At 41.7% G+C, this 8,667-nt stretch overlaps 1 non-coding gene across 1 annotated transcript; it reads right to left on the bottom strand.

Annotated features, from left to right (window-relative positions):
* Window positions 1-144: 144 nt before the first annotated feature.
* LOC102748361 (prune homolog 2 with BCH domain) lies at window positions 145-8,651 on the bottom strand. Its single transcript, XR_014142698.1, has 3 exons — window positions 5,181-8,651; window positions 1,930-1,965; window positions 145-1,391 (listed from the first exon to the last, which is right to left on the bottom strand). It is a non-coding gene; the product is annotated as a prune homolog 2 with BCH domain (transcript).
* Window positions 8,652-8,667: the final 16 nt, after the last annotated feature.

Genomic DNA, 8,667 nt, shown 5'->3' on the forward strand with positions numbered 1-8,667 from the left:
ATGGGTTGGCCTGGTGGTGGGTATTGAGGAGGGCACGTTCTGCATGGAGCACTGGGTGTTGTGCACGAACAATGAATCATGGAACACTTCATCTAGAACTAATGATGTAATGTATGGGGATTAACATAAGAATAAAAAAAAAAAAGTGTGCTGTAGGAAAAAAAAATATCTCAGTGGACTGTTCTCAGGAGGAATGGGCATTTACACTTATATAGAAAATAAAACCTTATTTATTCAGAATTTGTAGCTGTTTGGACATTGCCTAGGTTTCTGTTTTTGCGATATCTACTAAAATGGGAACTAGTTATAGAAATTAACAGTGTAAGCAACACTTAAAATGGAGAAGAAACTTTAATATAGTAAACATTCCAAATAGTACTTGTCTACATTTAATGCATAATGTCAGAAAAATTAGTTTTTGGACTTGGAAATAAGAAAAGGAAATTACTGGATTTTCTTTCAAAGCAATGCTGAGTTGACTTTCTGTTGATGGGCTATTTTACAACCCTTCAGGGGCAGAGGTTACTTGTACATTTTTGTCAAACAGAGATGCAAATAATTTCTGTCCAGTGGAAAAGATAATCCTAGGTTACAGTTTATTGCCCTATGGGACACTGATTCATTTTGTATCTAAACCAATAATCTTATCCTAACATTCCTTGATAAATCACCCAATGAAATCTAGCTTTGCAAACGTTCTTTGAACTGGTTTTAACACTTCACCAGTTCCTTCACTGAATAATTAGTTGCATTTCATAGTTGCATTAAAGTTAAGGTTCTGCTTTTTTGAAAATTATACTTTAATAATAGTGAGTAATGATTCTTTTTCTATTCATCCAGATAGCTCAGAAGCATTATTTTGTTAAGCAATATTTCCAAGTCACTAAATAACATGCGTAAAAAAATCTTGGAAAGTCACAAAACGGGTTCTCAAAAATATTCCAAATTTTGACATGTCATCATTTCGAATTAGTGAGCTTTGAATTAGTATGAATTAGTGAGCTTTCGCTGTCTCAAAATATCTAACAATCATGAGGATGTTATGCTATGTGGCAATGTCTGTGATGTATTCCTGGGCTGTGGAGCCAAAAACTGCATGTACGTTAAAAAAAAAAAAAAATGAAACCACAGTAACAAATGCGTTCCTTAAGATAACCAAGATCACAGGTTGTATAAATAGACTGTAGTACGGATACCAGAAATTGCATCTATCGTGGGACAAAGGGAACATTTCAAGTGCAGCATTATTACTGGGATGCAAGAATAAAACACCAGGCATGCAGGTCCTCCCAATTCATTCCTGCAGTGCAAGCCAACATCACACCAGCCGCTGAATGAAAACCAAGTCTTACTTAGCTGCTTCTGATGCTTCCCTCAGTTCTTCATCCAGTCTGCATGAGCAAAAATTATCGGTGTAGAAAAGAAACAAAAAAGAAGCAAGCACAGCGTGAGAGAGTCACCCAGCAAAGCGGAGCCAAACATAAGTGGACCATATGTGCTTTTAGAAACCATCCTTTGGAGCATCGAGACATGCTCCTTCGATTAGACATGGTGCCATTTCGTCCCATTTGGTGTTTCTGTACGTTTACTTTGCAAATTCCTTCGTAAAGGTGGATATACAAGTTGCAAGGAGATCAGAAACATGCGGGCTGAATAAAGCCAAAAACATCCACATCAGTCTGTTGGGTTCGGTTAGAGCTAGCTTGCAGCCTGGGCCAAGTCAAGGGTGTATCTGGTTGAGTGGGTTTTGGTTGCAGATTAGGCTGACCTCAACAGCTTTACACACAAGACAAAGACCCGGAATGGCAGACTACAAGGGGCTGACAGAATGACCTCGCGCTCTGGTAGCATGTTGAGGTCACCCACAAGTAAGACATTGGTGCACACACACAGAGGGTCCAGCGTGAACTGTAGCTCGGGAGATTTTACCTCACACTTCTCTTATAAGATCTCTCTTCATCGTACCTTACAAGATAAAAAATGAATGCAATGAGGAATACGAGCAAACAGATGGAGAAAATGACAGGTATGTGGTTTAAAGAACAGTCAAAACATGAGATCAAAAGCCTACCCCCCCTCACCCGCCCCAAGAATAATCAAATTGCCTTTTGGGAGAAGACTTATTTTTCATTTGACATAATCAATGGTTTAGAATTCGTAATGATATACAGCCAATCCTCATTATTTGCAGAATCTGTGTTTGCGAATTTGCCTACTTATTAAACCTTTACCTGTAACCCCAGGATCAATACCCGTGGCACTTTCGTGGTCACTTGCTGACTTTCACTGAGTGGCAAAAAATTTGAGTCACCTGATGTGCACGTTCCCAGCTGAGGTCGAAAAAACAAGGCTCTGCCTCCTTGTTTTACCTTTCGTGCTGTCAACAGGCGTCCTACTTGCAGTCTATTTAGTGCCATGTTTCCCTGGTTTGTGCTTTTCGTTGGTGATTTCACCATTTAAAATGGCCCCTAGGCATAGTGCTTCCATGGGGGCTGGCGTTCCTAAGCACGAGAAGCCTGTGATGTGCCTTACGGAGAATATATGTGTGTTATAGCAGCTTTGTTTAGGCAGGAGTTATGGTGCCATTGGTCGTGAATTCAATGTTAGTGAGTCAACAGTATACATCAGATAAGGTGTCTTTAAACAGAAACACACATAGAACAAGGTTATATATTAACTGGCGAAAGAAAATTAACCAGATGCTTGCAGGAACTTAGCCCGGTATTTCCCCTAGGAACAACGGTTCAGTATTTACCAGTCAGGGTTCTAGAACATCACTGCCACAAATAACAAGAATTGACTGTAATCAATGATTAAAAATCTGATTCCAGATTGGACAAGTTTTTCTTTCATGTAAGCCCTTTGATGACAGGCTCCATCCCAGCTGAATACTGGCCTTGGGACTGGCTGAGACCGGACTCTCCGAATGTCATTGAGTAACAGGAAGGGGCTATGGCTCGTATCAATTTGAAAATGCCGTAGCATGAAAATGAGACAATGGGGGCCAGGAACAGGAGTGACAGAAAGGACATCCAGAGAAGACGCGTTGCACAGGACAGGAGAAAACATGGACACACGGGGAGGACATAGATGGTTGTCAATTTCTTCCAAATGGAACCCTTCCTTCCGAAGAAACTTCTCCTGAATGGGAGCCTTTGAAAAATGATGGGTGTCAATGAATGAAAAGTGCCCTGGACATATTTAACTTCTCATTTAAATGGTCCCATATGTTAGTCCCTAAAAGCAACATCAGTATAATAAATAACATTCTGGATTGCCAACTGAGGCCGGGAGGCTTCCTGAAGGCATTATGTACGTTTTCATTCAATCCTCGGGACCTTTCTGTGAATTGCCCCCAACACGTCCCATTTTCTGGATGCTGCAGCTGAGACATGGAAAGTTTTAATAGGTTGCCTGAAGTCTTAGAGACATCAGGGGACGGTAAGAAGATTCAAATCTCATGCTAAGTTTCCAACACCCATTCCCTTCTCTTTTTCCAACTGCCACACCATGGAAACATTACTCTATTGCCTAGAAAGTGGCCATTTCCCTTTCAAGAGAGAATGTCCTTGTCATCTTTTGCAAATGAGACAGGGTTATAAGAGGTGGGTGCTCCAGTCACTTTTTTTTTTCTCATGACCCTGAGATCAAGACCTGAACTGAGATCAAGAGTCCGACACTTAACCGACTGAGCCACCCAGGTGCCCCTCCAGTTACTTTTTTTATTTAAAGAGTAGGAGTAGCTCTGGAGATAGGGATGCACCTTCCTGAGGCAGCAGGATAGAGCTGTGAGGTATGCTGGGTGTGGGAGCCCCATAAGCTAATGAGGATCAAAGCCATAGTTAGAATTAGAGAAACACTGCTTGATTCGGCTGAGCCAACTGGCAGTTCTGAGCCAAATCACTATCCTGTGTTCACCTCGTATCAGCACAAGGAAAACCAAATGCATCTGCTCCTGAGCTTTGACTTCAGATAGATACTTTAAGGGAGGTCAAGGAAACTACTAGAAAAGGGGATGGGAATTCTGGTGCCAGGCTGACCTGGATCTGAATTCTAGTTCCATCTCATCCTTGCTCCTACTTACACTTTGCATAAGTAACTTTTCTTTATTATTAGCTTCCCTGATCTGCAGATGGGGGTTTACTGTGGAGATTAAACACACGATATAAATAAGCACGTCTATCCCCGACAAAGTATTGCCACTAAACGTGAGTCCTTTCCTTCCTGTTTCTTTTCCTTTTTTTAAAATATTTATTTATTATTATTATTTTTTTTAGTAAAGGGACTCTTTTTTGGAAGTGCAAATTGGGAGATCCATTTTGCTATCCGTCTTATGGAGGAAGGGATGGGGCGGGGGGGGAAGGGCAGTTATCCTTGTCTGTTCTCTTTGAGCTAATGGTTAAATTCCTCCCATTTTTAATCAAATAAAAAAATGAGTGAATCAGACACAGTGGAAGAAAAGCACGATCCACACAAACCACAAAACAATGGTTCTTTGCAACAGTGAACCAAGCAGGAGGGTTCATTTGTCAGTATCCATATTTTTAAGTCTCAGCTCCAAGTGGTCGGTGTTAACTGTTACTCATTATTTTCGCAGCATGATTCAGCGACCTTCAGTCTCCATGCTCCGTTTTCACAGGCTGTGGCTCCATTACCCTGTCCTGAGGAAGGGGGTCATCCCTAACCATGCCACCTACCACCCGCCTTACCTTTCACCTGAAGGGAATCGTATGAAAAAGGATGTAGAAGAAAAGAGAAAAGGTAGTCCCCCCCGACCCTGTCTTTTTGCAGGGTCATGCAGGTAAGTTCTTTTCTATAAGGCAATATGGAAAGCAAAGCTATGCTCAGACCCAGCTGTTTGTGTGAGAGCAGGAGACACAGGTGACAGATTCACTGATTAATGTTAACTTCACGCTGTCCCCAAAATGGTGGCAAAATTGAAGGTGAAATGAGCAATAATCAATAACCCCAAGAGAAGATTATGTGAAAGAGGATCTGAAAGAACAGAACAGTTCTCTATGGGTTATGAGAAAATATCTATTTATTGGAAAATATTAAATATTCATTTTAAATAGAAGATAATGCCATTTCCCCAGTATTCCAGAAATAAGTTCTTTTCCAACCTCCCTCTCCAAACATGCAGTATTTCTTACCAAATCTTGGAAACCATCCAGACTTACTTGATGATGCTCTCTGGAATATGGATGCAATCCATTGGGATCAGCCCACTGAGTTCTGATAAGCTATTGACATATTTAATTTTACTGCTGAATTTTGAACTAAAAAAAAAAAAGAAAAGAAAAAAGATATCATTAGTGGCTACTTCATCCCTCCTAAGGCTGTTGCCTCTTGAAAATCCTGAAAAATGCAACACCTTGGCCCAGCACTTACTAAAAAGAAAGGCTATATATTTGAGTAGTTACAACATGCCAGATATTGTTTTAAGTGGTTTATATTTATTAACTCACTTATTTCTTCCACAGCCTAATAAAGTAGGTGCTATTCTCTTTCTTTTAAAAAGATGCTCCTAGGGGCGCCTGGGTGGCTCAGCTGGTTAAGCGACTGCCTTCGGCTCAGGTCATGATCCTGGAGTCCCGGGATCGAGTCCTGTATCAGGCTCCCTGCTCAGCAAGGAGTCTGCTTCTCCCTCTGACCCTCCCCCCTCTCATGTGCTTTCTCTCTCTCTCTCTCTCATTCTTGCTCTCTCAAATGAATAAATAAATAAAATATTAAAAAAAAATGACGCTCCTAGTGGTCTTTTTTTTTTTTTTTTTAATTTATTTTAAGTAAACTCTATGCAACACATGGGGCTCAAACTCACAATCTCGAGATCAAGAGTCGCATGCTCTACTGACTGAGCCAGCCAGGCATCCCATTATTCTCTACTTAAAGATAAGGAAACTCGAGACACAGGGAGTTAAGGATTTGCCCACGGTCTCACCTTCAGTAAGTGGTAGAGGCTGGATTCAAACCCGGGCAGTTTGACTAGAGTCTACACTCTTTTTTTTTTTAAGTTTTTTTATAATCCAGTTCATTAACCTACAGTGTTATATTCGTTTCAGGTGTACTATATAGTGATTCACACCTCCATACATCACCCGGTGTTCATCACAACACCTGCAGTCCTTACCCCCATCACTGATTTCACCCACCCCCAACCCAGAGTCTACACTCTCGACCACACATGCCATGTCTCCCGGTGGTTCCTGCCACTCTCCATAGTCATTGGTTTACCAAACAAAAATCTTGTCATTAGTTCTTTCAGAATTTACCAAGGTTGAGTTATTTTTAAAGTATATGTAAACTTGTTTACCTCTTAAGGTTTTAGCTTAAATATTTTTTTTTTTAGTTTTTTTTCTTCTAATTTTAAGTTTTAGCCGGAGAGTTCATTCCAGATGCTCCAATGTTCAAAAACATGTTCTGGTAACTGAATCTGAATTACAAATAGCTTTCATCTAAACATTGTCATGTTAGATGTATGTACATGTACAGAAAACAACATGAAATACCACTGAAAACGATCAAGGAATTTGCCTCTGGGAAGGGAGTGAGGGACAGGAACTGGAAGTTGTTGAAGGAAAAACTTGGTCTTGTCCTTAATGATTGGATGTTTTATAAGAAGGCATTTGTGTATTGTTGCAAACTAATTTTTAAAATTCATCATTCTACTTGAAAGGGAACTTGACCAAGAACTAACTGAACTTTCCAAAGAGTTCCCCATGAAAAGACCTCCCCCAGTCTACTGACCATGCTGAGCTGTCTGCCTCCTGTTCAGCTATGGGGCATTCTAGAACGAAGCATCTGCAGGGTCGTTTCTCTCTCTATTTATCTTTCACGTTGTACTTGCTGTTTGACCCTGGGCCACTGGCTGTGACTTGTGAATAACTTTTGTCTTCACACAGTCACCTGTAGGCCTCCTGATAAGTCGTGGGTGAACACACACCACCAGTGATATGCGTGCTACGTGAGGCCTCTTCCTTCCCCTGGACTTTCTGAGCTAAATTCAGGTTTTGGTAAAAGATGGAATGGGGGGCGGGGGAAGCCTCCAGCTCCAGGGTTTTATGTTCACTAGCATGTACGTTCTCCGAGCACGCCATATTGTCTCCTTCATGGTGTGTTTGTACCTGCCGTTTCTACCTGGTTTCAGCTAACCAGTCCTGTCGGTTCCGCAAAACTCACCTTGATGGCTCATTCTTCTGGAATGCCTCTCTTGACGCAGACTCTCAGCCTTTACTGTCCCCATCACCCCAGCCTCACCTGTGCCCTGAGTTGTCGCCACCACACTGCTTCAGTGGTACCCTGTACTGTAATTGCTTACCTGTCTGCCTTTGTCAGCTGCCAGACCCTGAGCTTTCTAAGGACAGCACCTGAGCTAATTAATCTCTCAATCTCCGCCTCACATTTGGGAAAAAAAAGGAATTTCCCATCTACCTCTATCATAGGAGTTACCCGTTAGCAGGGAAAAGACCTAGAATCCATTTTAGTGACCTCTTTTTTTCAGGTCTGAAAATTGGTTACGCTGGGGGCGCCTGGGTGGCTCAGTTGGTTAAGCGACTGCCTTCAGCTCAGGTCATGATCCTGGAGTCCCGGGATCGAGTCCCGCATCGGGCTCCCTGCTCGGCAGGGAGCCTGCTTCTCCCTCTGACCCTCCCCCCTCTCATGTGCTCTCTCTCTCTCATTCTCTGTCTCAAATAAATAAATAAAATCTTTAAAAAAAAAAAAAAGAAAATTGGTTACGCTGATACAGACTGATTGACAGGGGAATCTTCAAAGAGGGTCTCCCAGGATGAGACTGTAGGATACAATGTTTAAGTGCTTGAAATGTGTTTTCTTTACAGTGAGGCAGACAATTGGGTTCAAAGCCTGAGTCTATCACTCATTGACTATATTACATTAGACCTGGGGTTGGCAAATACAGCCCATGGGCCAAAGCTAGCTCACTGTGTTTTACAGCCCTCCAGCTACTGAATGGTTTTTACATTTTTAAAAAATATTTGAAAAAATATCAAAAGAAGACTATCTTATGGCATGTAAAAATTTTTAAGAAATTCAATTTCAGTGTTCCTATATCAAGTTTGATTGGAAGACAGCCACGCTTACTCATCCACATGCTGTCTATGACCGCTTTTGACCTAGCATGGCAGAGCTGAGCAGCTGTGACTGAGACCAGATGGCCCACACAATCTAAAATATATACCATTTGATCCCTCACAGAACGGGTTTGCTGGCTCTTGCTGTAGACAATTTATCTGACCTCCCTGAACCTCAGGGACTTTTCCTTTATAAGGGAAACAGTAAACAGGACCTCCTTCAGAGCACTGTCATTGCAAGTAAATGAAATAATGCCTGTAAATACCCAATAAATGTAAGCCATTGTTTTCTGTAATTTACCACAAGACTATTTGCTATAATTTTATTATTATTGCTGGACTTATTGCCTTGAAGCTCCCTTCAATAAATAATGTTGGGGGGCCCCTGGGTGGCTCAGTCGTTAAGCGTCTGCCTTCGGCTCAGGTCATGATCCCAGAGTCCTGGGATCAAGCCCCACATCAGGCTCCCTGCTCGGCAGGAGGCCTGCTTCTCCCTCTCCCACTCCCCCTGCTTGTGTTCCCTCTCTCGCTGTGTCTCTCTCTGTCAAATAAATAAATAAAATCTTTAAAAAAAAAA

This window comes from Leptonychotes weddellii, unplaced genomic scaffold (assembly GCF_054177405.1).
Source record: "Leptonychotes weddellii isolate Sample4059 unplaced genomic scaffold, ASM5417740v2 HiC_scaffold_8534, whole genome shotgun sequence".
NCBI lineage: Eukaryota > Metazoa > Chordata > Mammalia > Carnivora > Phocidae > Leptonychotes > Leptonychotes weddellii.